This window comes from Oryctolagus cuniculus, chromosome 10 (assembly GCF_964237555.1).
Source record: "Oryctolagus cuniculus chromosome 10, mOryCun1.1, whole genome shotgun sequence".
Lineage (NCBI taxonomy): Eukaryota > Metazoa > Chordata > Mammalia > Lagomorpha > Leporidae > Oryctolagus > Oryctolagus cuniculus.
Window position 1 is genome coordinate 77,127,293 of NC_091441.1, and position 24,852 is coordinate 77,152,144.

The 24,852-nt window shown below is 54.5% G+C and overlaps 1 long non-coding RNA gene across 3 annotated transcripts in view; it reads right to left on the bottom strand.

Annotated features, from left to right (window-relative positions):
* The window catches only part of LOC103349254 (uncharacterized), a 29,182-nt gene that overhangs the window by 4,163 nt on the left and 167 nt on the right, over positions 1-24,852 (bottom strand). For 2 of the 3 annotated variants that reach the window (XR_517482.3, XR_007921543.2), the window contains exon 1: positions 9,236-9,399. The exons of the other annotated variant lie outside the window; for it this stretch is intronic. This is a non-coding gene — a long non-coding RNA (uncharacterized lncRNA). Of the gene's footprint in view, positions 1-9,235; positions 9,400-24,852 lie in introns of those variants that run through there. 3 annotated transcript variants of the gene reach the window in all.

Consider the following 24,852-nt stretch of genomic DNA (forward strand, 5'->3'; position numbering starts at 1 on the left):
ATTTAATTCTCCTCCGTTTTTTAAACCCTAGGCAGATGAGCACAAGGCAGTAAATCATCCCCTCTACAATGGCTCATCATGAAAGATGCGCCGGGAGTTAGAGGAGGAGGGCGGGGATGAAGAGGCCGGGCGCGCCCGCATGATTGAAGCCAGGAAGCAGGGGGAAGCCAGGCTGGGCGTCCCTATGGGACACGCCCCAGGCCAGCCCACTGCCGGCCTCCAGGGTGTCAGGGGCCTACTTCCTGGGACAGGGCCTCATACACAGGGCCCTCTGCCTGGAGTTTGCCGGCAGCTGAGCTGTCTCGAAGTCCTGGCTCTGCCAGGTTTGGGCTGCGTGACTTTGGGCAAGTTGCTCGACCTCCCTGAGTCACAGTTAACTCATCTGTTAAATGAGGTCAATGTAGGGACAGAACCTAGCAGCTGGCAGGTATCCTGGTAAGAGAAAGCTGGAGAGGTGTGCCTTGGGCCTTGGTGAAGCTGCCACTTGGGAGACCCATATCCCTGTGCTTGTGCTGAACACCCAAAACTGGTTGGAGGTATTGCTGTAGAACCCCCAAACTGGGCCCACCCTCCCGACGTGCAGAAAGCCGATCACCGACATCGGGGTGGCGGAAGAAAGTAGGTGTTTTTTGCGAAGCACAGAGCAAGGAGCCAGACAGCTGTCACTTAATTCCTGGACTCCCGAGGAGTTAGGGGTGAAGGTTCTTATAGACTGAAGTTGGGGCTGAGAGGTGTACTCAGCTTGTGTCCAGGTTCCTGGTTGGTCAGTGGTGCCTGTGACCTTGCTTTGATTGGTCAGTGATGCCGTGCTCTGAAGGGAATTTATAGTGTCCAGGTGGGCTCCAGGTGGTCTGGGGGTTACATGAAGGTGGCAGCTACATTCTGCCCGGACCTGGATACCGGCCATCAAGGCTCTTATCTAGGGGAGATAAGACTCCCTGACTCTGGTGATTAGAACTTTGTAGGGCCAGCTGTGTCACTGACTAGCGAGAGTGTCAGTCAGTGAATTCCTTTGATAAAGGCAGGGCAAGGGCACCTTGGGCCAAGGGGGACAGACAAGAGCCTGGTTCCTGCTTTGCCATTATAGGGGCTTGGTTTCACCTGAGTTTGAGAGCTGGCCCAGCACCAGACTGCAGCTTCCTGCTAATGCACCCCCTCCCTGGGAGGCAGCAGAGAGCAAAGCTGGACGCCACAGCAGCCACCTACCCAGGGCTTCTGTTTGCTAAAGTAAGTCACACCCTGCGGTTCAGGTGGCAGCGAAGGCACACAGAACACACGTGGTGGCCCTCCTGAGTAAAGGCAGAGGACCCTGGGCAGGCCCCTCTGAGCTCCCGAGTGCTGCAGGGGTGAGGAGCGGCTGTCCACACAGGTACGCCTCAGGGCACAGGTGGGCAGTGTTCAAGTGGGAGGACTCGGTCACTGCCAAGGACAGGCATGCACAAGGGGCACCTCCAGAGCCACCCTGCGCTGGTTCTGGGCTGTGCTGTTGGACACGCTGTGGAAGCCAGCCACACCCTAAGGTTGTCCTCGGCCTTTGTCCCCTGCCCAGTGCCCTGGGAAACTGATCCCCGCAGTCCTTCACCTAGCCATCAGCTTCAGGCAAGGATGAAGGCGGCCTGTTTCCCAGGAAGGCTGGTGTGACTGTGGCGACCCTCACACAGACCCCCCCCCCCTTCCAGGAAGGGCTGGTGGCCTAGGGATCCGTCTCCATGGCAGAGAGCACTGTACCCTGATAACATGCCCTCCCAGACTGCACAGGTCCCTGTCTGCAGTGGGGATGCGGAGGCCTGGCATTTGGCTCGGGGGGCACACTAGGGACTGCACCAGGCTGCCCACCAGGCTGCCCACCAGGCTTGGCTGCTTTTTTTTTTTTTTTTAAGATTTTTTTAATTATCTGAAAGGCAGAGTTACTGAAAGGGAAGAGAGAGAGAGAGAGAGAGAGAGAGAGAGAGAGAAATCTTCCATCCAGTTCACTCTCCAAATGGCCAGGGCTGGACCAGACTGAAGCCAGGAACCAGGAGCTCTCCTACATGGGGTGCAGGAGCCCAGGCACTTGGGCCATCCTCTGCTGCTTTCCCAGGTTCATTAGCAGGGAGCTGGATTGGAAGCAGAGCAGCCAGGACTTGAACCAGAGCCCAAGTGGGATGCCAGCTCTGCAGACAGCAGCTTTACCCGCTGTGCCACAGCACCAGCCCCTTGGCTGCTCTTCCATCCCCGTTGGGTTCCAGCTTCTCCCCCAGCCCAAATCTACTCCCTCTCGTTTTCCTTTCACAGCTGTTGATTCCCTAACAACACCTTGACCCCAAATTCCATTCCAGAGTCTGCTGGCAGAGTGGCACCTGTGGCAGAGCTGGTGCCAGGGCTCAGAGTGAGGAGTAGGAACAGGGACAGGGAGGGAGAGGCAGTTTCAGTGCCGCGTGTGGTCTGAGATTCTGCCATGACCACAGGAGAGAGGACGCAGAGTCCCCAAGAGCTGTCCCTCAATTTCAGGGCTTCATAGGTACACTGGCCCAGAGGGTTCCCCATCTTCAAGGAAGACTCCAAGCACAGAGTGGGTGCACTAGAGGGGGCTACTCCAAGTGAGAGCTTTAAGGAGTTTGGCTGCAGCTGCTGCTGACTAGTCCAGGTGCAGGGGGCGTGGCCCAGGACAGCACAAAGCACTTGCTACCCCAGCAAGGAAGGCGCCAGTCAGGGGTCCAGGAGCTGGGGAGGGGGAGGAGATGAGGGTAGAGCTGCTTCAGGCACTAGCTCTGGCTTCACGCAGCGCTTCTAGGGGGCCAGCCCTCCTTGCCACCCAAAAACACGGCGCCTACCCCCCATCTCCTTTCCTTCAGGTGGTGGTGGGGGAAGGAGATGCGCATTTCCCTTGCTGGTTCCCAGCCGCCCGCACCTCCGCTAACAGCCTGCTTCCTCACTGAGGAATGCTGGACGGCATGCAGCGGGCACCCTCTGGCCCTGCGCCCAGCCCCCTCCCACTGTCACAGGCCTGTATCCGCCGACCCTTCGAGCCCCTCCCCCTGGCGCCACCCTCTGCGTCGTCTCCTCCACCTCTCGTCCTCTCAGCCCATCTGGGTTCCTGAAGCACCGACTGGCGTTGGAACCCGTTTCTTGTTGATAAATATACGCCCTCCTCCTTGTGGCTTTGCCTTTGGATTTGGAGGAAGAGAAGAAAACACCATTTCTACGAAGCCGTTACATCTTTTTCCCCCTTTCACAAACAGCGGTTCTATACACCAGAAGTGGTGCCTTTCATGACTATTGAATTCTTGGAAATGGGCTTCAAGTGCCTATTTTGGGAGTTAAAATCCGAGCGTCAGCTCTTTTCCCCACCTGCATCCCTGCTCCGCGAGGCTAAGCCTCTCCGTGTAGCATCCCCCTGGCTGGGGAGACGGGAGCTTGTTTAAAGGTGATGTGGAAAGAGAGGAGCACTCCGTTCGAGAGGTCCTTCTGACAATTCTTTTCAACAGGCAAGAGGCTGAGAGTGGTGACCGACTCTTCAGTGAATCCACACAGCTTCCCCACCCTGTCCACACACACACACACACACACTCACGCGCAGGCCCGCACACTCTGGAATTCCAGAATGAGTGCTCTCACACAGCATACATTGAGCACCTATTGCATGCCAAGGAGCCAGGTGTTGCCAGCAAAACAGCCGTGCTGCCTGCCCCTTGCTGTGGAGTTGGTAGTCTACAGCGGTAAGCTAGAGATGAACCCAATGGCCACACAAAATGCAACGTTTGCACTTGCTGCTACCCCTCTGCTTGGGATGCTTTGCCCTCTGGGGTCTGCGTGGCTCCCTCTGGCTTCTTCCGGGGCTTTTCTGAGTCATCACCCACCACAGGCGGCCTCGTGGACGGCCTCGGCCCCCACTTGGCTCACTTCCCAGCTCTATTTTTTTCTCTCTCACGTATTTCCCTGTCTATGGTTGGTGGGCCCCAAGATGGAAACTATGAGGATAGGGGCCAGCGCTGGGGCACAGTAGGTTAATCCTCCACCTGTGGCACCAGCATCCCCTATGGGCACTGGTTCTAGTCCTGCTGCCCTCCCCCCCTTTTTTTTTGACAGGCAGAGTGGACAGTGTGAGAGAGAGACAGAGAGAAAGGTCTTCCTTTACTGTTGGTTCACCCTCTAATGGCCGCCGCGGCCAGCGCGCTGCGGCCGGCGCAACATGCTGATCTGATGGCAGGAGCCAGGTACTTCTCCTGGTCTCCCATGGGGTGCAGGGCCCAAGCACTTGGGTCATCCTCCACTGTACTCCCTGGCCATAGCAGAGAGCTGGCCTGGAAGAGGGGCAACCGGGACAGAATCCAGCGCCGTGACCGGGACTAGAACCCGGTGTGCCGGCGCCGCAAGGCAGAGGATTAGCCTAGTGAGCCGTGGCGCCGGCCCTGGCTGCTCCTCTTTCAGTCCAGCTCTCTGTTATGGCCTAAGAAAGCAGTAGAAAATGGCCCAAGTGCTTGGGCCCCTGCACCCATGTGGGAGACCTCCAGGAATCTCCTGGCTCCTGGCTTTGGATCCGCTCAGCTCTGGCTGTTGTGGCCATTTGGGGAGTGAACGAGCAGAGAGAGGACCTTTCTCTCTGTCTCTCCCTCTCTGTCTGTAACTCTACCTCTCAAATAAATAAATAAAATCTTAAAAAAAATAAGAAACTATGACGATAAAGATTTTTCCTTTTTTTCAAAAGTCTCTTTTGTTCTTGGCCATATTCCCAGAGCAGAGGATAGCTCATGGTATACGAGAGGTGCTCAAACAATGTTTGTTGAATGAATAAACACTGATCCACATGAGTGCTAATCAGCACGGGATGAGAATTAGAGATAAAAGACTACAGAGGAACTTAGAGCCGATCCAAGGAAGGCCAGGAACACAATTGAAAGCATGTACAGAGGCCCTGGGGCTAGCAGGAGTATGGTGGGCTTAAGGAACAAGCTTGGTGGGAAATGAGACATGGTGAGGGAGCCACAACAGCTGACGCTTAGAACTGCTCACACAGCGCTGGGAAGTAGCCCAGTCCTCATACAACTCTGGGGGCGAGGTCCCATCCTCACGCCCACCTTACAGACGAGGGAACCAAAGCCAAGGTAGTTTGAGTGACTGGCACAAGTCACACGCACCTAGTGAGCAGCAGGCTTGGGATTCAAACCCAGGTGCAGGGAGCCCTGGTCTGCAGCCTTAACCCCCCCACCCCCACCCCTCCTCTGGCTGATCAGTGCCCAGACACGTTTCCCATGTCTAGGCAGGAGGCGCAAAATCAGTATGAACTCTCTGAAGGTTTGGCCACGAACCAATGAGCTCCCTGCAGAGATTGCTATAAAGCCAGGGCTCTGTTCTCTGGAGGGAGGGTGATTCTATAAGGCATTAACTAGGTCATTTCCAGTGCGGTGCTGTGGCCGAGGCAGCCCACGGAATCACCTGGGACCTGTTCAAAACCAGCAGATGGAGATCTTGCTCACCATGCCTCCCAGGTGGATGAAAATAATAAACAATCTTTAAAAATCTAGATGCCCAGGCAGCACCTTAAGCAATTACATCAGGATCTCTTGGGTGTGACCCAGACATCAGTATTTTTTTTTTAAAAAGATCTATTTATTTGAAAGAGTTACAGAGCAGGGAGGGAGAGACAGACAGAGAAAGAGAGAGAGAGAGAGAGAGAGAGAGAGAGAGAGAGAACTTCCATTCACTGGTTCATTCCTTAGATGGCTGCAACAGCCAGGGCTGAGCCAGGAGCCACGAGCTCCATCCAGGTCTCCCACATGGGAGTAGCATCCTTCGTGTAGTTACCGAAATACATCTGACCAGTCACACAAGGGGCTGTACCCAAATCATTGCTTTTCTGTTCCTGTTAAGCAAACCAAGAGCCCAGCCAGGTCTTCCCGAAGTCCTGGACAAGTGCAGTTTGCAGGGCGGGGAAGAAGGGAGAGAGTAAGTGTGAGAGACCAGATCAACATCAAGTGCTAGAACAGAATGCAAGCGGTGAGTGCTGGTCCCCACCTTGCCCACTAGGCCCAGCCAGGCAGTAGGGCTCGCTCCCCCCACTTGTCACGGTGCACATGCGCTCACTCCGCAGCCAGATGGGACTGCTTCGTGACTCCAGGTGCAGATGGGAAACGCGGACATTCTGTCAACTCAGTAAGCAGCCGGGAGCTGCGTGTGATGCGCCTGGGGTTCAGGTGGTTTCTCTACTGATTTAGGGTGGGAAGCAGCTCAGGCCATTCAGCAAAAAATCCCTTCCTTTCTTCCAGCAAAGCCAGGTGAGCTTTGTCCATGGAGGGTGCTGGGGTGTCCACAGCAGGAGGCATGGGGCGGGCAGAGCTGAGCCCTGGGAGAACAGCCCCTGTGGCCAGTGGGCACTGTGCTGCTTCCAGGGGCAGATAAGAGGGTGAGAAATGCACACGAGAGAAGCAACCAGCAGGAGGCGCCCTTCTACCCAGCAGCGTGTGCCTCTGGTGCTGCTGAATTCTTGAGCTGCTTTCAGCTGTGGGGGACCAGCAATGGGGCCAGGCTGAAGCCAGGAACCTGGAACTCCATTCTGGTCTCCCACGTGGGTGCAGAGGCCCAAGCACTTGGGCCATCTGCTGCTGCTGCTTTCCCAGGCACACTAGCAGGGAGCTGGACTGGAAGTGGAGCAGCTGGGACTTAGGTCAGTGCGCAAATGGGATGTGGGCAATGCAGGTGGTATCTTAACCCACTGCGCCACACCAGCTCCTAATAAGCATTTCTTTTTTGACAGGCAGAGTCAGACAGTGAGAGAGAGAGACACACACACAGAGAGAGAGAGAGAGACAGAGAGACACAGAGACAGAGAGAAAGGTCTTCCTTTTTCCGTTGGTTCACCCTCCAAGTGGCCGCTGCGGCTGGTGCATTGCAGCTGGTGCTGCACGGATCCGAAGCCAGGAGCCAGGTGCTTCCTCTTGGTCTCCCATGCAGGTGCAGGGCCCAAGGACCTGGGCCATCCTCCACTGCCCTCCCGGGCCACAGCAGAAAGCTGGACTGGAAGAGGAGCAACCAGGACAGAATCCGGCACCCTGACCAAGACTAGAACCCGGGGTGCCAGCACCGCAGGCGGAGGATTAGCCTAGTGTGCCGTGGCATCGGCCCAATAAGCATTTCTTGAGCACTCACTTCAAGTCAGGGGTCATTCTAAGTATATTGCATGCGTTAGCACATTTAACCTGCATAATAGCCCCCACAAGATTTGGCGGGTGCTATTTATCTCCCCATTTCATAGATGAGGCAACCCAGGGTTCGAGTTGGTAGGTGGGGTAGCAAGGATGTGAACGCAGGCACTTTGTCTCTAAAGTTCCTGCTCTTAAGCACTGTGGCGGTGACTTGAGAGACCCCCCTAAGGTCCCACCTGAGCACCGATACACCCCACCTTCCCCACCGGCCACAGTCGGTGCCTAGTGCTCTAAATGTGAGGATGGCTGATAGAGCTTAAGAGAGCAGCATTATCCTAAGCGCCCTGCAGGCGGCATCTCCTTGTCTGTTCTCAGCAGGTCTGTGGACTTTGCATTTCACAGCTGGGGAAATGCAGGCTCAAAATAGCAAGAGGTCGGCCAGGATCCAGGTGGAACAAGTGGTGGCCTTGAAACCCAAGTCAGCGCTGAGCCCCAGAGCCGGAGCCCCGGAGCCCTGCGCAGACACTGGCCCTTTTGTGACAACCTCCCCGGCCCTCCAAGTCCTTCTATTAAAGTGGCCTCAGCCGTGCGGGAAGTATCTTTTGCTCAGCCCCTACACGTGCAGGACATCTGGGGATGCGTTTTATGGAAATGCCCTGTGGCACCAGCGTTCACCTTGGGAGGCAATTATCTGGTGACTGAAGACACCCCATTAAACAGGTTCAGGCACTCTGATCCCCTTAATTCCGGCTTCTCCCCACCTCTGTCTGCCCCCAACACCTCCCTGCCACCCCCCCTTGGTGGCGGGGGAGATGACAGTATCCCCTGGATTTGGAGAAATCCAAAACCTACATCTTCAGCCCAGGCATGGCTCAAAAGTCACCACCTTCACTCCACCTGCTGCCAGGAGCTAAGCACCTGGATTTTTCCCTAGTGTACCCCTCCCCACCAGATCCCATGATGTCCCCCCCCCCACACACACACACCGTTCATGGCTGCTGCCTGCATTGTTGCTACGGAGGGCTCACACCTGCCGCCTTCCCCAAAGGATTGCCCTGAGCAATGGAGCTGCCGCCTGCCCCACAGGTGCCTGCAGGGCCCTAACCCACCTTCCCCTGACCTCAGCCCCCTTCCCCCACCCAGCCCCGTGTGTCCTAGCAACCAAGGCCCCCCTAGCCTGGCCACGGCTTCTGGGGCGGGCTTCAGCCCACCCACCCACCTAGAGCTCCTCTGCCTTCTGCCCCCTTCCCACCCCCTCCTCCCACCCCAGCCTTGCTCACCCCAGTCCTGCCTGGCTGCTCTCCTCCTCACCCCCTCTCCTCCAGCTGTGGCACTCTCCTCCTCCTCTCCAGAGACTGACACTGTCCATTTGCCCGGGGAGGCATCCCCAAGCATGCGTGCCCTTTCTGAATGGGTAACTGTCAGATATGTGGGATCTCTCCTAAAAGGTCAACGATGAGTCCCGAATGCAGGGTGGGTATTTGGTGTGGCGACTAAGCATCCAGGTGCCCGCATCTCCTGTGGGTTCGGATCCTGGCCCTGCTCTCCATTCCAGCCTCCAGCTCATGCAGTGAAGTTCAAGTACTCGGGCCCCTGCCACCCATAGGGGAGACCTAGATGGAGTTCTTGACTCCTGGCTTCAGCCTGGCCCAGCCCCAGCTGTTGCAGGCGTCTGGGGAGTTGAACCAGAAGATGATGGGAGATTTCTCCTTCTGTCTCTATCTTTTTGCCTTTCAAAGAAATCGCATCCATTCTTCAACCAATTTTGAGAATCCTTCACCCAGAAACACAGAATGACTGACTCATCTCTGGGGTTGAATTGTGGCCTCCTGGAAAGGGGTTGGGGCCTACCCACCCCCACTCCCAATCCGGTGGCTGCGACCTCACCAGGGAACAGCGTCTTTACAAACGTCATCAACTTCAAATGGGGTCATTAGGGTGCGACTGAATCCCACAGGAGAAGAGACCCGGACAGCCAAGCCCAGCAGAAAGACGAGGTGGGGCATCACCGCCAGGCAACAGCGGCAGAGATGGGAGTGGCACAGGACAGGACAGGGAGCTCCCAGCACTGACAAGAAGCTCCAAGGAGGGCGTGGGGCAGCCGCCCTGCTCACCCCGTGATCGCGGAACGGTAGCCTCCAGAACTGCGGGAGAGCGAGTTTCTGTTGTTCCAAAGCGGCGGCCCTAGGAGGCCTCTCAGATTAAGTGTCTCGCTCAGTGCCTTGTGCAGACAGCGCGAGGCACGGTCAGGGCTTGTGGAACTCATGCGGCGGTGGCTTACTGCGCTCCAGTGTTCCATACGCTATGTGACATCATGAGGAAGACTTTCAGTATCGCTGATTCCCAAAGCATAGGCCCCGGGCCCACAGCCATCAGTCTTGCGTAGAAACTTCACAGAAATGCAAATCCCCGGCCCATCCTGTCTTCCTGAATCAGGAAGGAGTAGGGGCAGCACCTGGTGACAGCACTGACAAGGCTGTCACTCCTCCTGTCTTCCAACAGGCCCTTCCTCTCCTTGATCCCTTTCATGCTGCTACCACTAACATGAGAGAGAGAGAGAGAGAGAGAGAGAGAGAGAGAGAGAGAGAGAGAACTATCAGCGAAAGACACTTTTTGCCCTTGAGTTTCAGTTTCTTACTTTGAGGTCGGGAAGCCTTACCAGCTAGAACGTGGTGGATGTTTCAAAAACCGCTCAGCAACACAGCTAGACTGTGTTAACCATGACGGTCCACAGGGATGTCCCTGAAGCCGCTGCACGGGAAATCGGTGAGGACCACCTGGGAGGTGTGCGCTGTTGACTGTGCGCAGACACCGGGAGAGTGGGGGGGCTCTGAGGACAACGCAGGAGGAAAGGAAGGAAAAAAAAAAATCCCCACACAAGAAACGAGGACCAGCGTCACTCGGCCAGGGCAGCAGATGGACATGTGTGCTTTCTGGGATTTCATGCCTTTTTTTTTTTTTTAAACAAAAGATTTATTTATTTATTTATTTGAAAATCAAGAGAGAGAGAGGCAGAGAGGAAGAGAGATTGTCCATCCTCTGGTTCACTCCCATAATGGCTACAACAACCAGGACTGAGCCAGGCCAAAGCTAGCAGGCAGGAGCTTCTTCTGGGTCTCCCATGTGGGTGCAGGGCCCCAAGCACTTGGGCTACCTGCTGCTGCTGCCTTCCCAGGTGCATTAGCAAGGAGCTGGATGGGAAGTGGAGCAGCAGCCAGGGCTTGAACTGGAGCCCTGAGTCACAAGCAGGGGCTTAACCCTGTGTGCCACAACGCCAGTGCCCTTGTGCATTTAAGCCATCAGAGGGGATCAGGGAGGGAAGCCAGGTGGGAAGGCGGCGTGAGCAAGGGGCCCGGGGCGAGGGCGTGGGGAGTGCCCGCTCAGCAGGGTGGCCCAGGACAGAGGCCAGAGCAGGCCATGGTGGGGGATGCCACCGCAGGACGCGGGTGCTCCCGCCTACTCACGCTGGTCTAGGGCAGCTTTCCCAGCGTCTCCTCAACCATCAGTGGGCTCAGCAGTACTCAGCCCACCGTCTGCACGCCATCATGCTGCAGACGGAATTGTGTCCCTCCCAAAGTTTCCTGTGCTGCAGCCTTGGCCGCGCCCTTGAGGCTTAATCAGGGGTTAGATGACATCATGAGGGAGGGGTGGGTCCTCTGGACAGGATTAGCGGTTTCATATGAAGGGGTGGGGAGCAGAGACAGAGAGCCTGCGCGTGCACCACCATGTGAGAACACAGCCAGAAGACATCCACCTGTAAGCCAGGAGGAGCCCTCATCGGAACCCCACTCAGCCAGCGCCTGGATCCTGAACTTCCGGCCTCTAGAGCTGGAAAGAAAAATAAATGCCTGCTGGTTAAGCCTCCCAGTCTGTGGCATTTTGTTATGGCCAGCAGAGCAGGCTAATTCATAATATGCATTAGGGTCCTTTCGTGGTGCTTGGCTCATTATAAGTGCTCAATAAATAAATAAGATTCGTAACAATGAACACATTAATAGGCAATAAGTTTGGAAGATGGGCTTGGTAAAGTCTTCAAATGGCTAAGCTGAGTGTGAAATTCATTATCTAGACAACGGGGAGTTTAAACGTGGATACCGAAAGAGGAAGCCAGCATACGCATGTGTGGCTGGGAGGTCAGGGTGGGAAGGCAGGGGTCAGCAAACTCTCATCTGCTTCCGGATCCCCTGGGCGGGGGGGTTCCAGCTATAAGCTGTGCTGCTCCCACCCTCTCTGTCAGATTCAGCAGGACTGGGAAGGGGACTGGGGCTCTGCGTCTCAAGTTTAAGTTCTCAGGAGACGTTGCTGCTGCTGGGCGAGACAGAAAGTAACAGGACCACTGGCCCGGCCTGGCAGCCCAAACAGCTGGCTCTGTGGCTGTTCCATCTACGCGGAGGAAGCAGGTGGGAGTGGGGGTGGGGTGGATAAGGCAGCTGGGACATTGCCACCGGCAATGGTAACCCTGGCCTTTGGCTTTTGGCTTTTGGTTTGTTTTCAGAGTTAACCAGGCTCACTGCAAGACGTGGAGAACACTCTGACTTACAGAGTGAACTGAACTCTGAACTGGAGAAACACAGCCTCCTGCCTGCCGTCTGCAGATGGCGGGTCGCCATCCGGGGAGGCCAAGTAGGGCCACTCGCTGCAACGATGGGTCCCAGGAGCAAGGCAGTGGCACAGACAGCGCGCGTCAGGTGCGCTTCATCACGACTTTGGCTGAGAGACGAGGGCAGGTGTGAACACCGCCTGTCTCGTCCTCTCATTCATGGGACGCTGTGGTGACTGTGTCCTGCCTTGCGGCTTTCCAGGTGCACCTGCAGCCCTCCACCCCCACTTCCCCTGGGAAGTTACTGGTCACCGTGGAGTTCCATATGGTGCCTGGCAGGCTGCCGAGCTCCCTGCTCATCCCTTCTGGGCCACGGGGATGGGCGCAGGGTCACAGGGGCTCTCCAGTCCCAGAGGCGGGGCTTAGGAAGCCCCCAGCACGGCCCATCTGATCCTTCTCTCGGCTTCACCCTTGGGTGTCTTTTTGCTGTGAAAAGTGCTAACAGAGACTGACAGTGTGAAGTGTGCGGAATGAGCCCAGCTGAGACAGAGGAGGTGGGAAGGATCCTTATCATTTGAGTCACCGCACCCCCAAGGCCACTACCACCAGCTCCACTGGCTTTCATTTGCAGGAGGCACAGTGGTCCTCCCCTTCTTCACTCAGCCTGGAGGCGGTTTCTGGTGCTTTTCACTGCAAGACTCTCACGGTAGAGCTCCTTCTCTCCACCTGTAGCTTCTGACCTCCAGGGTTCAGGGTGAGCCTGGGAAATTGCTGAGGGAGGTCTGAAATTTCAGGTCGTTTTCCCCCTGGGAAGCCATGAGCCTTCCACTTGGAAACACTCATAAGAAAGAGCCTGAGAGCCCAGCAGGCTTCACAGGGCCCTGTGAGTGTGTGTAGGACAGAGTTGGGGAGGAAAAGAGGCAGGAGCCCTGGGGGTATTCTTAGCAGCTGCACAACGGAGGGTCTTCCTTAGCGGGCAGCGAGGAACCTGGTGGTCGGGAACTTTTTCTATGGAAAGGATGCCAGAAGCCACAGTGGAGAGGCCTGGCAGTGCGGGGAGGGCCCCATGAACTTAAGAGCACTGTTAAGTCTGCCGGAAGTGAATTCCCTGTCATGTGCAAGGAGAAATGCAAGCCCAGGGGTGTCCCGAGGGCCACCATGGTTCTTAGCACGTGAGAGTGCCCCGCAGTCAGGATTAGATCCCACGTCCCACGGGACAGGAAATCTGATCATTCTTGTGGGCATCGGAAGGATTTTTCCAAATGCAATTGTTTTCATCTTTGTGAAAATTTAGAATTCATTTCCCTAAATCAGATGAGGCCCCTTCATTGCAAACCTTGCATTGCAGGCTTCTATCAAAGCATGAACAGAGGGTGTGTGTGTGTGTGTGTGTGTGTGTCTTAAAAATATATCCTGTGGGACCCAGCATGGTGGTACAGTGGGTTAAGCCACTGTCAGCGACAACACCAGCATCCTATATGAGCACAGGTTTGAATCGTGGCTGTTCCACTTCTGATCCAGCTCCCTGCTAATGCACCTGAGAAAGCCGCAAAAGATGCCCGAGTACTTAGGAGACCATGGGGGGAGACCCGTATGGAGTTCCAGACTCTTGGCCTCAGCCAGGTCCAGCCCTGACCTTTGCAGCCATTTGGGGAGTGAACCAGCAGATGGAAGAGCTCTCTCGCTCTCTCTCTCTCTCTCTGTCTCTCCCACTTCTGCCTTTCAAGTAAGTAATACAATAAATCTTCAAACAATTATCTGGTGGTCACTTGAGGCTCGGTATGCATAAATAAGCCCTATCATAATTGGGTTCTATAATTTTGGAAATCAAACTCACTTTTAGCTGCCTCTCCTCCTCTGGGCTTGCATGAAACCCTAAGCACACCAAGATGCAGTGTGATGGCTGTGTGTGGGGAAAAAAAACCCGCAGCCCAGTTTACCAGGCAACTTTTATCCCAGTGAATACACTGGGGGCTCTAAGGCAGCGACTCTGCCCTCCACGGCAGCACGTTGTGGCTGCTTGGTTTTGTGCGCAGTGGGCACTTGCTATTCCCTTGGCCCAGTGGCGCTTTTTAATTGGAAAGATTTTTATTTGGTCTGATTGCCTGCAATAGAAGACACCACCTGCTTGAGACACCGCAGTCTATCCGTCAGCCCCGAGAGCACGCTCTGTTCTCCAGTTCCTGGGGAGGCGGGCTTGGGGGGAGAGGCTGTGGGGGCCCAGGCAGGATGCAGCGCATTCAAGTCTGATATGGAAACACTTAGGTTGTGTTGAGGGAGTAGCCACAAACCTGACTTGCCACTCCCACGCCCACTTCGCTCCACGCCTCTCTGGATGGTCTGCTTCCTCTTATTTACAGCTCCCCGAGTAAGCTGCTTTCTAAGAGGAAATCCGGGACTTCTATCAACACCGGGGACCCTGAGTGTGTCTTTGCTCCCCGCTTGTCTTGCTTTGTTGAGGCCAAGGACACGGTGAGCCTGGCACCCTCTGGGCAGCAGCCTGTGGCAGGCACGATCGCCTGAAGTTGATTTGTGCACAGGGATTCACGGAGTGATCGTATCGCGTTAGTGAGGCTAATCAAGCTGTCTTTTTGTGAATGCGCCAGAGGCCACACAGAAGCTCACCCTCGGTGTGCTCCCACTTCTTCGGAAGTGCGGGAAGCCTGTGTGGAAGGCTTTTCTGGAACCTGCCGCTGGCACCCAGGGTCGAGCCCAGTGCAACCCGTGCACAGCGGGAATCCCTTCAGATGGAGGACGGTGAGGAAGCTGTGCGCTTCCTGCGTGGCCGGGGACGCAGGGGGGCACTCTACGGGTGGTTTTTCTGTCTCCCTGGAGCCCTGCTTGGATCTTTCTCTTCCTTTCTTTTCATTGGCTGTTTTCCTTCATCCTAACCTTGCTGCTTCATTGTCCTGGCCCCAGCTTCCAAGGCAACTTGCAAAAGCCAAGTTTACTTTTGAAACATCTTGCCCTCTCCTCCTTCATTCCTCATCTCCCCTCAGTTTTCCCACAGCAGCCTCGGAAATGTGGCCTGCCTCAGTGGGCCCCAATGCTTCCCCCAATCCAAGCCTGTCATTTTTTATTTTTTAGATTTATTTATTTATTTGAAAGGCAGAGTTACAGAGAGACAGAGAGAGAGAGAGAGAGAGAGAGAGAGAGAGGTCGTCCATCTGCTGGTTCACTCTCCAATTGCCACAATGGCCAGAGCTGCGCCAATCTGAAGCCAGGAGCCAAGAGCTTCTTCCGGGTCTCCCACGCAGGTGCAGGGGCCCAAGGACTTGGGCCATCTTCCACTGCTTTCCCAGGCTACCGCAGAGAGCTGGATTGAAAGTGGAGCAGCTGGGACACGAACTGGAGCCCATATGGGATGCCGGCACTGTGAGTGGTGGCTTTACCCGCTATACCACAGCACTGGCCCTCTGTCATTGCTTTTTTTAAACTCCACTCATTGAGTTGTGACTCATGGCTAGCCATCAGCAATTTTTTTTTTTTTTGCTAAGCTGGACCAGGGTGTGAATACTTTCAGCATGGAAATCATACCACCTCTGTTGCAACCACCCCCTTTGTTATGGCATCCTGAAAGCAGCCATCAACAATGCATGCGGCCGGCGCCGCGGCTCACTAGGCTAATCCTCCACCTTGTGGCGCCGGCACACTGGGTTCTAGTCCCGGTTGGGGCACCGGATTCTGTCCCGGTTACCCCTCTTCCAGGCCAGCTCTCTGCTGTGGCCAGGGAGTGCAGTGGAGGATGGCCCAACTACTTGGGCCCTGCACCCCATGGGAGACTAGGAGACGTACCTGGCTCCTGGCTTCGGATCAGCGCGGTGCGCCGGACACAGCGCGCCGGCCGCGGCGGCCATTGGAGGGTGAACCAACAGCAAAAGGAAGACCTTTCTCTCTGTCTCTCTCTCTCACTGTCCACTCTGCCTGTCAAAAAAAAAAAAAATGCATGCACAAACAATCCATGTGCCTGTGTTCCAATAAAACTTTATTTATAAAAAGAAGCAACAGGTCTGAATGGCCTGAGGGCCAAAGGGAGGGCTTTTGAGATTGTTATGCCAGCAAAAACACTGCCAGCTGGAACAGCCAAGGCACAGAGAAAAGAGAACAAAAGAAGACAGTCAGAACCCCCAAATTACACAGAGGAGAAACAGGCTGGTGAGCTACTCGGCTGCAATCGGGTACACCCTTCACAAAAAGAGGGCGAACTTGACCCAAAGGCAGTGACACCCAAGGGAGTTATAGAGTCCTAATGGCTGGATTTAGAAACTGCTTGTGACCAGTGGCTTCTTCTTCCCCTTTCACTTCTTCCACTTTCCCTTTTGAAATATTTTATTTTCATCATCTGAGACGCAGAGACAGAGACAGATGACCCCTGCATGGTTGCACCCATCCTCCCCCTGCTGTGTCACCCCTACGTAGTCCCCAGAGATGCTGAGTGGCTCCTCCCACAGGACGCTCCTTGAGACTGCAAGGTTTGTGTGCACTCAGACACCCCTTCCCTGGCTTCAACAAGGCCAAGTGCAATGAAGTGTGCTACCCTCCAGGCAGGCCCGTCTGGCAAGGAACTGAACGTGGCCTCCAGCTGACGGCACGCAGGGACCCAGTGCCCTCTATCTGACAGCCTGCAAAGACCCAGATGCATTTTTTTCATTAAATGCATTTTTCATGAACTTTTTGGGGACATCTTATGTGCATGGATCTCAAAAGTTTTTTGTACCAAAATAATCTTTTAATTCCATTTTCCACGAACTTTATTTTTTTTTTTTATTTAAAGCATTCAATTTCATTTTATTTGAAAGGCAGCGAGACAGACAGGAACCTTCCATCTGCTGGTTCACTCCCCCAAAAGCCCACAATAGCTGGGGCTGACCCGGGCTAAAGCTAGGAGCCAGGAACTCCATATGATTCTCCCATGTGGGTTTCAGGGACCCAGGTACATAGGCCGTTATCTGCTGCCTTCCCAAGGCACACATTAGTCAGAAACCAGAATCCGAAGCCAAGTAGCTAAGACTCAAGCCGGGCATTCCAACGTGGGATGTGAGCATCTCACGTGGCATCTGAACTCCTAACCCGCCATGAACTTCTCAAAGTGCCTTTGTATGAGATCACTTCACGATTCCCATGAGAATTCCCCCAGAGAACCCCCACGTAAACCTTGAGTGGAGTCCCCACTTGACAGCCACAGAAACTGTGTCTCAGAGCTGAAGGAAGTGACTTATCAAAGGGTGGGGCTGGACTTCAAACCCAGGTCCCTTAACCTCTCTAATCTCCCGCCTGGCACTGAGCCCGCCAATAACAGGGATCCGTGTGTGTGTGTGTGCGTGTGTGCATGTGTGTGATGGGAGATGCAAAATGCTTCTTGTTTCCAAGGAGTTTTCTATTCAGAGGAAGAATTAGAGGAGAGGAGTAACACACAGGGGAGAATGAGAACTTGTGCAAACATCTCCAGGGAGTGGGAGGAGGAAAAGAAAAGGGAGGAAAAAAAGGTTCTTGGGGCTGTGGTGAAGGGAAAGGGCTGGGAAGTCACAGGGCAGGGGTGACACCGGAGCTGAGAGTTAGACTGCAGGCAGAACAAAAGCCAATGCCACAAATGAGACACTGGGTGCACGGGGTTCCGCCTCCAGTTGCTAAGGGACTTCAAGCCCGCCCTCGCCTGCACAGGGTCCTCGGTGAGCCAGCGCTGGGACTCCAGGCAAGCTCCTCCACCTACTCCTTCCTCTCCTCTGCCGGTCCAACAGCTGAGGAGCCAGGAGTTCCCTCTGCTTGGGATGCAACAGATCTGCCGGATTTCCGTGCTCTGCGTGATCAGACTAAGTGCATCAGACTCAGACTAGTCTCTTATCACAGCTATCAGCACTTTTGCTTTCCCATATTATGCTCATTTTCACAAAGCACTGAAAGCAAAGAGCTCGTAAAATCGTAAAATCAACAGATAACCACACTCATCTGCTTCTGGGGGGGGACAAGCTCAACAACAGGGAATTGGTGGCCAGAAGACCACCCCTGTGTCAGCCCCACCTCTCCACCTGTGGGGGCGGGGCTGCGACTTGGGCCCTGCAGGCAGAAAGCAGGGCTGTGCAGGTGACAGAAACACACTGATTGATTCGCTCACTCCATAAACGTCTATTAAACACCTACTCTTTCCTAGACACTGCTTCAGGAACCTGAGACCCAGCCATGAACTTGACATACAAGGCCCAGGTCCTCCTAGAGATGGACAACAGGTAAGTGAGCCAATGGAAACACAGGTTAAGTCCAGAGTGTGATACGTCCGATGGCCGGGCCAGACACAAGATGCCCACTTAAATCTGAATTCCGAATAACGCAGTTTCTATAGTCTATGTTTATCCCAAATTCAGCAAGCCGTATTTTTATTTGCTGAGTGGGGGCAAACCTAGCACTAAGGAAATAGAGTAGCTGAGCTGGCGTATCATTCGGGATCCCACCAAGGAAAGAGGCACAGCAGGACATGTCTGCTAGGAGGTTTACTGCAAGGAATTGGCTTGTGCAATGACAGCGGCTGGCTCGGCCTCTCCAGCCTCCGTGGGGCTGCCCCCTAAGACGGATGGACTGGACCTGCTGAGCACGGCTGAAGCTGCCGTCCATAGGCAGAATCCTTGTCTTCTCCGGGGAAACCTCAGCTCCGTTTTTAAGGCCTTTCAGCCGCTGGGGGCGGGGCGGGCCCCGGGGGCGGGCCCACCAACCCCTCCCCCATCCAGATTGTGGAAGATAATTTCCTTTTTCTGAAATTAGCACTAGCACCGACTAGCACTTTGCTGAATAAGTGGGGGCAACTGCTCAGCGAGGGACCCATCCAAGTGGAGAGTCCAGCCGGGAGGCGGCAGGGGTCCACAGTCATTGGCGAGGGCTTCTTGCCATTGAGACCTAAACACTGAGACAGTCTATTACACTGCTGTTCTAAGAGCCAGGAGAGAAGAACATCGCAGATGACAAGGAAAGCAAGTCCAAGCGCCCGAGAGAGGGACAAGGCCTGATCTTGTCACTGGGGCATCGTGGTCCCTGGTTTCGAAGGAGAGAAAGGCAGCAGCTGGGGCCACGCAGAGCAAGGATGGATGAGGGTCTAGTTGTTGGAACCCCAGCACTGTCACCATTTGTAAAAGCATGTTGATGGGGAGAGAAAGTAGAGGAAGGAGGCTTTAGAAAAACTTCCTACCCGGGGTATTTCTAGGCATCTGGTTTGTGCTAAAATTGTCCATTTGCTGGCTCAGAGCAAGTGCTGGACCTCGTTGAAGACATGAGACTTCACCAGATTGAAATGATCTGGGACTCCGAATAAACCCACCCTTTATTCCTGTTTCTGTAGAGTGACTTTCTTTTTCTTTCTTTCTTTTTTCTTTTTTTTTTTTTTTTTTTTTTAAGAACTGGAGAAAAAGCTGAATAGGCAAGGAGCCTCTGGGGGCGTCTTCAGTCTGGAGGTTTTCTTCAACCAGTCTTCGCATTTGAGAACCTTCTTTTCGAAGGTTGGGAGCCAGTTATTTGCAAGGAGTAGCTGAACACTCTCCACGTTTGGGGACTTCCAATGTAAGGAGAGATTCCAGCAGTTTTTCTTAAACAAAGCCAAATCAGTTTTACCCATGGATCCGGAATGATAACTCCATGGGCAGTTTGTCTCCTGAGTGTTAGAAATATATCCATCAGGGGCTGGTGCTGTAGTATAGTAGGTAAAGCTGCAGCCTGCTAGCATCGGGCACTGGTCCGAGGCCCTGGCTGCTCCACTTCCCATCCAGCTCCCTGCTAATGGCCTGGGAAAGCAATGGAAGATGGCCCAAGTCCTTGGGCCCCTGTGCCCATACGGGAGACCCCGGAGAAGCTCCTGGCTCCTAGCTTTGATCTGGCCCAGCCCTGGCTATTGTGACCATTTGGGGAATTAACCAGTCAATGAAAGATTTTCTCTCTCTCTCTCTCCCTCTCTCTGGAATTCTGCCAGGCCCTGTCGCTCCCCCTCTTCGTGGAGGAGCAACACAGGACCCTGAGCTGTTCTTTCGTCTGCTCGGCCCTCCCCGGGTTTGCTGCTGGTTCTTCCCGGGTTGGCTACTATCCCTTCCACCTCCGTGGAAGGGCAGTTCCCCCTGGCCACATTCCCCACTTCCGCAGGGGAGCGGCACACCGCCGGCCGGCTCTCTCGGGGGCTGCACAGGTGTTCCTTCAGATAGATGTTCCCTTTAGATGTTCCCCTTAGATGTTCCTGGTGCATGCCGTCTCTCTCCTCCTTTATAGTCCTCCTCCGCCAATCCTAACTCGGCTGCCCACACGCCGAGTACGCTGCTCTCCTCCAATCAGGAGCAGGTCCTGCAGCTTGTCAAGTTGGTGAGAGGCAGCTGGGTAGAAGCTGTTTTCTTCTCTCCCAGCGCCATATTGTGGGAGAGCAGATGCATAGAATAAGTCTTAATTCCAGTAACTTAGTCTAGTCCGAATTGCTCCCCACAAGGCCCCCAGAATGCCAAGCTGTGAACTTCCAGTAACTGATTTTCCTCCAGCTGGGAGGCAGGCTCAGGAATATTGATATTAATCAGCAGTGTTCCTGCTCCCCTACAGGAAAGTCTACGGTGAAGCCAGTTTGCAACCCCAAAGTTGTAAATGGCACAGCCACATCAAGGCCCTGCAGAGGTGCACAGAGATTGTGGCTGACAAGAGGGAAGCTGGAGACGTTTGTCGTAGGCAATTCCGTCTCTCCTTAGAAGGAAAAGGCATTTTCAGAAGGTCAAGTTGGAACTCCAAAGCAGCCATGTCTGTCGTAGCCCCGTGAGAAAGGCCACAGAGAATGAACTCACGCACTGAAACAGTTTGCAACTGTACCCAAAGAACTTTCCAGAAAGTAGCTGTATGTAGACTTTAGTCTCTGAACATAATCTGTAAAATGGGTATAACAATGCCTCAGGTTCTGACGTGGGGGAGGACTCTGTGCAATTCAGCGTGAGAAGTGCTGAACACAGGGCCTAGCTCTTATTGAGCGTCAACAAACGGCAGCCAAGTTGTCACTTTCCCTTGCCGTTGGTGTGAAATTTCCCTCACTTGCCTTTCTGCAGCCTGGGGACAGTAGCAGAGAACGCAGGCTTCATCCCTATTTGGCACTAGCCGAGGTTCAGTAGACGGTAAGAGGATCCAGGCAACCCAGGAGCCCAGGATTGAAGGGAATCGCTGAGGGCACCCGGTCAGACACAGGCAGGAGGGACAGGGAGAAGAGAGAGGGCCTAGGGCCACACTTCCCAAACTGCGCAAATGCCCTGGAGATCCTATTGAACCAGGATTCTGATGCAGAAGGTGTGGGCGGGGAGCCAGAGCCTGCATGTTGACCAAGCTGCCAGCCGACATCAGTGCTGTTGGGCCTTGGCCCGCACCAGGAGCTGATTTTTTATTTGAAAGGCAGAGTTGCAGAGAAAGAGAGAGAGAGAGAGAGAGAGAGAGGTCTTCCATCTGCTGGTTCACTCCCCGAACGGCCACCACAGCCAGGGCTGGGCCAGGCTGAAGCCGGGAGCTCGGAGCTTCATCCAGGTACCCCAAGTGGGTGCAGGGCCATCTTCTGTTGCTTTCCCAAGAGCATTAGGAGGGAGCTGGATTGGAAGTGGAGCAGCAGACTCATATGGAATGACAGCACTGCAGGCAGCGGCTTTACCTGCTACACCACAGCGCCAGCCGCTAGCTTTTCTTTTTAATACAACTACTAGAATAGTTGTAATTGTATTTGTGGCTTGTGTGAAATTTCTGTCGGGCAGCACTGGTTTAGAAAGCAGCTCCTTTTCCTCTCTCTCTCTCTCTCTCTTTCTCTGCTTTGGCCCCAAACTCATCCTCAGCAATTCTTACAGGGCCTTGGGGACCACTGTAGACGAGAGAGGCTCATGGCTCTGATGAGGAGACAGGCAGGCTGGGCGCGGAACAAGGCACAAACCAGCCAAGTCATTCCCCGCAACAGCCGAGCCGTCGCCAGGGGACCGGCTGGGCGCCCTGGATCCCAGAGATGCCAGCCTGCCATGCTCCAGTGCCTTCAGTCTGGGCCTCTGCAGTCCGTTCTCGTGTTCCCCTCCCCATCCTGGGCGACAGGTAATTAGCACAGCCAGCTGGCAGCCTGCACAGGGCTCCGCCGCCAGCGAGCCGGCCGCCGGCCTGCAATTACTGTAATCCTGGCGTGGCCTTCCACAGAGAGCTCTATTCAGCTCCTCCTCCGCGAGTTGGCTCCGGGGTGTGGAGCTTGGAACATGCACGGGCTCTGGGTGCCTCCTGGCAATGACAGATGCACGGAGGAAAGACTCCCGTGTGCACCTGCCTGGGACTTGCTTAGGTGAGTCCGCGGGGAGCCCGCGGCACGGAGAGGTGGTGTGCATTCCTCAGGCAGGCTCTTGCTCGAGTTCCCCTGTCTCTTCTTTCTGGAGAGGCTCCCAGGAACAGCAGGTCACGCCCCTAACTCCAGGAAGTTGTTCAGGGCAGAGCCGGGTGAATCAAAAGCAGGTAACCCCCCATGAAAACCGTTCAAGCTGAGAGGGGAGAGGAGAGGCCATTTTTAATCAAGCTCAGAGTTTTTGGAGTTTTTTGTTTTGTTTTCGGTGTTCGGGCCAGTGTTGTGGTGCAATGGGTCAAGCTCCTGTTTGCGACAGCAAGACCCCATATTGGAGTGCTGTCTCAGCTGCTCCATTTCCTTGTTTTGTTTTTCTTTTTAAATATGAATTTAATTATTTGAAAGACAGACTTACAGAGAGAAGGAGACACACACACTCACACACATGCACACACATACACACAGAGAAAGAGATTGTTTATGTACTGGTTCATTCCCCTCATGTCCACAACAGCCAGAGCTGGGCCAGGCCAAAGTCAGGAGCCAAGGACTCCATCCAGGGACTTCCTATGCTTTCCCAAGTGTATAAGCAGGAAGCTGGATCAGAAGTGGGGCAGCTGGAACTCGAACCAGTACCCATAAGGAATGTTAGCCTTGTAGGAGGCAGCTTAACCCACCGAACTGCAACAGCAGCCCAGCTGCTTCCCTTCCAATCCAGCTTCTAGCTAATGCACCGGGCAAGGAAACAGAAGATAGCCTAAGTACTTGGGCCCCTGCTACCCATGTGGGAGACCCGGATGGAGTTTCAGGCTCCTTCCTGGCTTTGGCCTGGCCCAGACCTGGCTGTTGCAGCCATTTGGGGAATGAACCTGCAGATGGAAGATCTCATTTGCACACTGTCTCTCTCTATTTTCCCATCTCTCTCTGTCGTTCTGCCTTTCAAATAAATAAATCAAATATTTTTTTAAAGTGATGTTTGAAAATCCATGCATTTTAGGTTCCATGAAGCTGAGCTGGCTCTGGAAGGTGAGAAGAAGAAAGGCTATTCTATCAAATGAGAACTATTTGGTTGGGCAAAGACAGGTGATAGCTAGTGCAAGGGATGCTGGGCTGAAAAGGATGGGGGAATCTACAAAGAGCAGAAAGAGCCTCACTTTGAGATAGCCTTTTAGCCTCTCAATCCTCAGTCTCCCCATCTGTAAAATGGGTATAATAGTAGCATTTACCACAGAGGCTTGTTGTGGGAATTAATGAGATCTTCCATGTAAAGGGTTTAATGTGTCAAGCACCCCAAAAATATGAGCTTTAAAAACAAAGTAAAATAAAGCAAATGAACACCAAGAAGCCGGACAAACAGAATGTATGCAGGCCTAACCATCAGAAGATTCTAAACTGAAACACTGAGATTTAGACTGGGGGTGGGGGGACAGCTCTATTTCAGGGAGTGGCCTCCCCTCCGGGTGGGGGGTGAGCCGAGGTGCCCTTGGCAGCACCGTGGGTATAGGGACCCTCCGTGCCCTGCCAGCAGAGAAGCCCATGGTGAGGCATGGGGCTCTGGTGCCTCACTGGTGAGGTCCAGGGCAAGATGGACATGCTGGGCTCCTGCTGAGAAAACGTGCCACTGGAGGCACTAAAGCAGAAACTTTTCCTCCTCTCCCACTGTCCCGGGTCACTCTTTCCCCACTGCCTTTCCCCTCCCCTCTCTCTCTCCTCCAACCTCCCCTCCCGCCTCCTGTGTTGCAGTTGCCATCTAATGTCCCACCCCCATGGGCACAGGGATCTCCCCTGGGCAGTGCAGACTGCCATAGGCTCCCAGGCCCTGTGACTCAGCAGCCGCCTGCCCCTGGCCCATCAGCTGCCAGCATTCCCCTCCCAGCCGCCTCCAGACACCCTCTAGCCAGGGCTGGCACAGCCCATCTCCTCTTCCCACCACCAGCCGCCCCAACCCACAGCAGACAGGTAGCCCCTGAAGGGTTGCATACGGTGTGCCGGGCCACTTGCTGTGGGTCGCTATGGGTCAGAAGCTTGCCTGTGCCAAGCTACCCATCAAACATGCTGTGGTGTTGCCGTGTCTTGCCCTGCCCCTACTCATCATGAGATACACACAATCTCAGCTCAGTGTGTGTGTGTGTGTGTGTGTGTGTGTGTGTGTAGGGCTGCATCAATCGATCGCTGAGTGGGTCCTGGGGCACCAGGTGGTGGGTGTGGCTGCCGTCACTGGGCAGTGCTGTGGAGGAGGAGGTCAAGTAGGATCAGAGCATTAAGGGACAGGTGACAGAGAACTCATCCTGGGGAAGCAGACAGGTAGACAGGCAGCAGCTCCATCGGCTCACTGGAGCCAACTCACAAAACCCCAAGTCAAAGAGTAATCATTAGGAATTTCAAGATGGCAGCCTTGAGTCATTAAACACCAGGTGTGCAGCCCCTCTGAGCCCCTCTAAGCCCCTTCTTAGGCATAGCCCACACAACTGCACAGCCTGTACACGACGAACAGGGCTGTCAGTGGAAGAGGTGGCTGTCGTGTGGTGGTCCCTATCCCAGCTAAGGCCTGGGGGTCAGATCCCAGCTCTACCACTCACTCGTGTTGCAACCTTGGGCCAGTCATTGGCTTGCCCCAAGTCTCAGTGTCTGCATCTGTCAAGTTGGCCGCCACCATGGAACCCAAGCCTGAAGGTTGTTACAGGAATTAGTGAGATTCACGTGGAGGCCTCAGCAAGGCATCTCAGAGCCTTCTCAACCCATGGCACGAAGCAAGGCCTTAAACACCATTAGCCGTGGCCAGCAAAGCGATGCACCCTTCTCCCTGTGGGCATCTTAGAGAAGTCACCCTTCACTCTTCTGAGGCTTGTGTTCTACAGTAAGTGGCAAATGGCCAAACGATAGAAAGCAATGGATCAGGA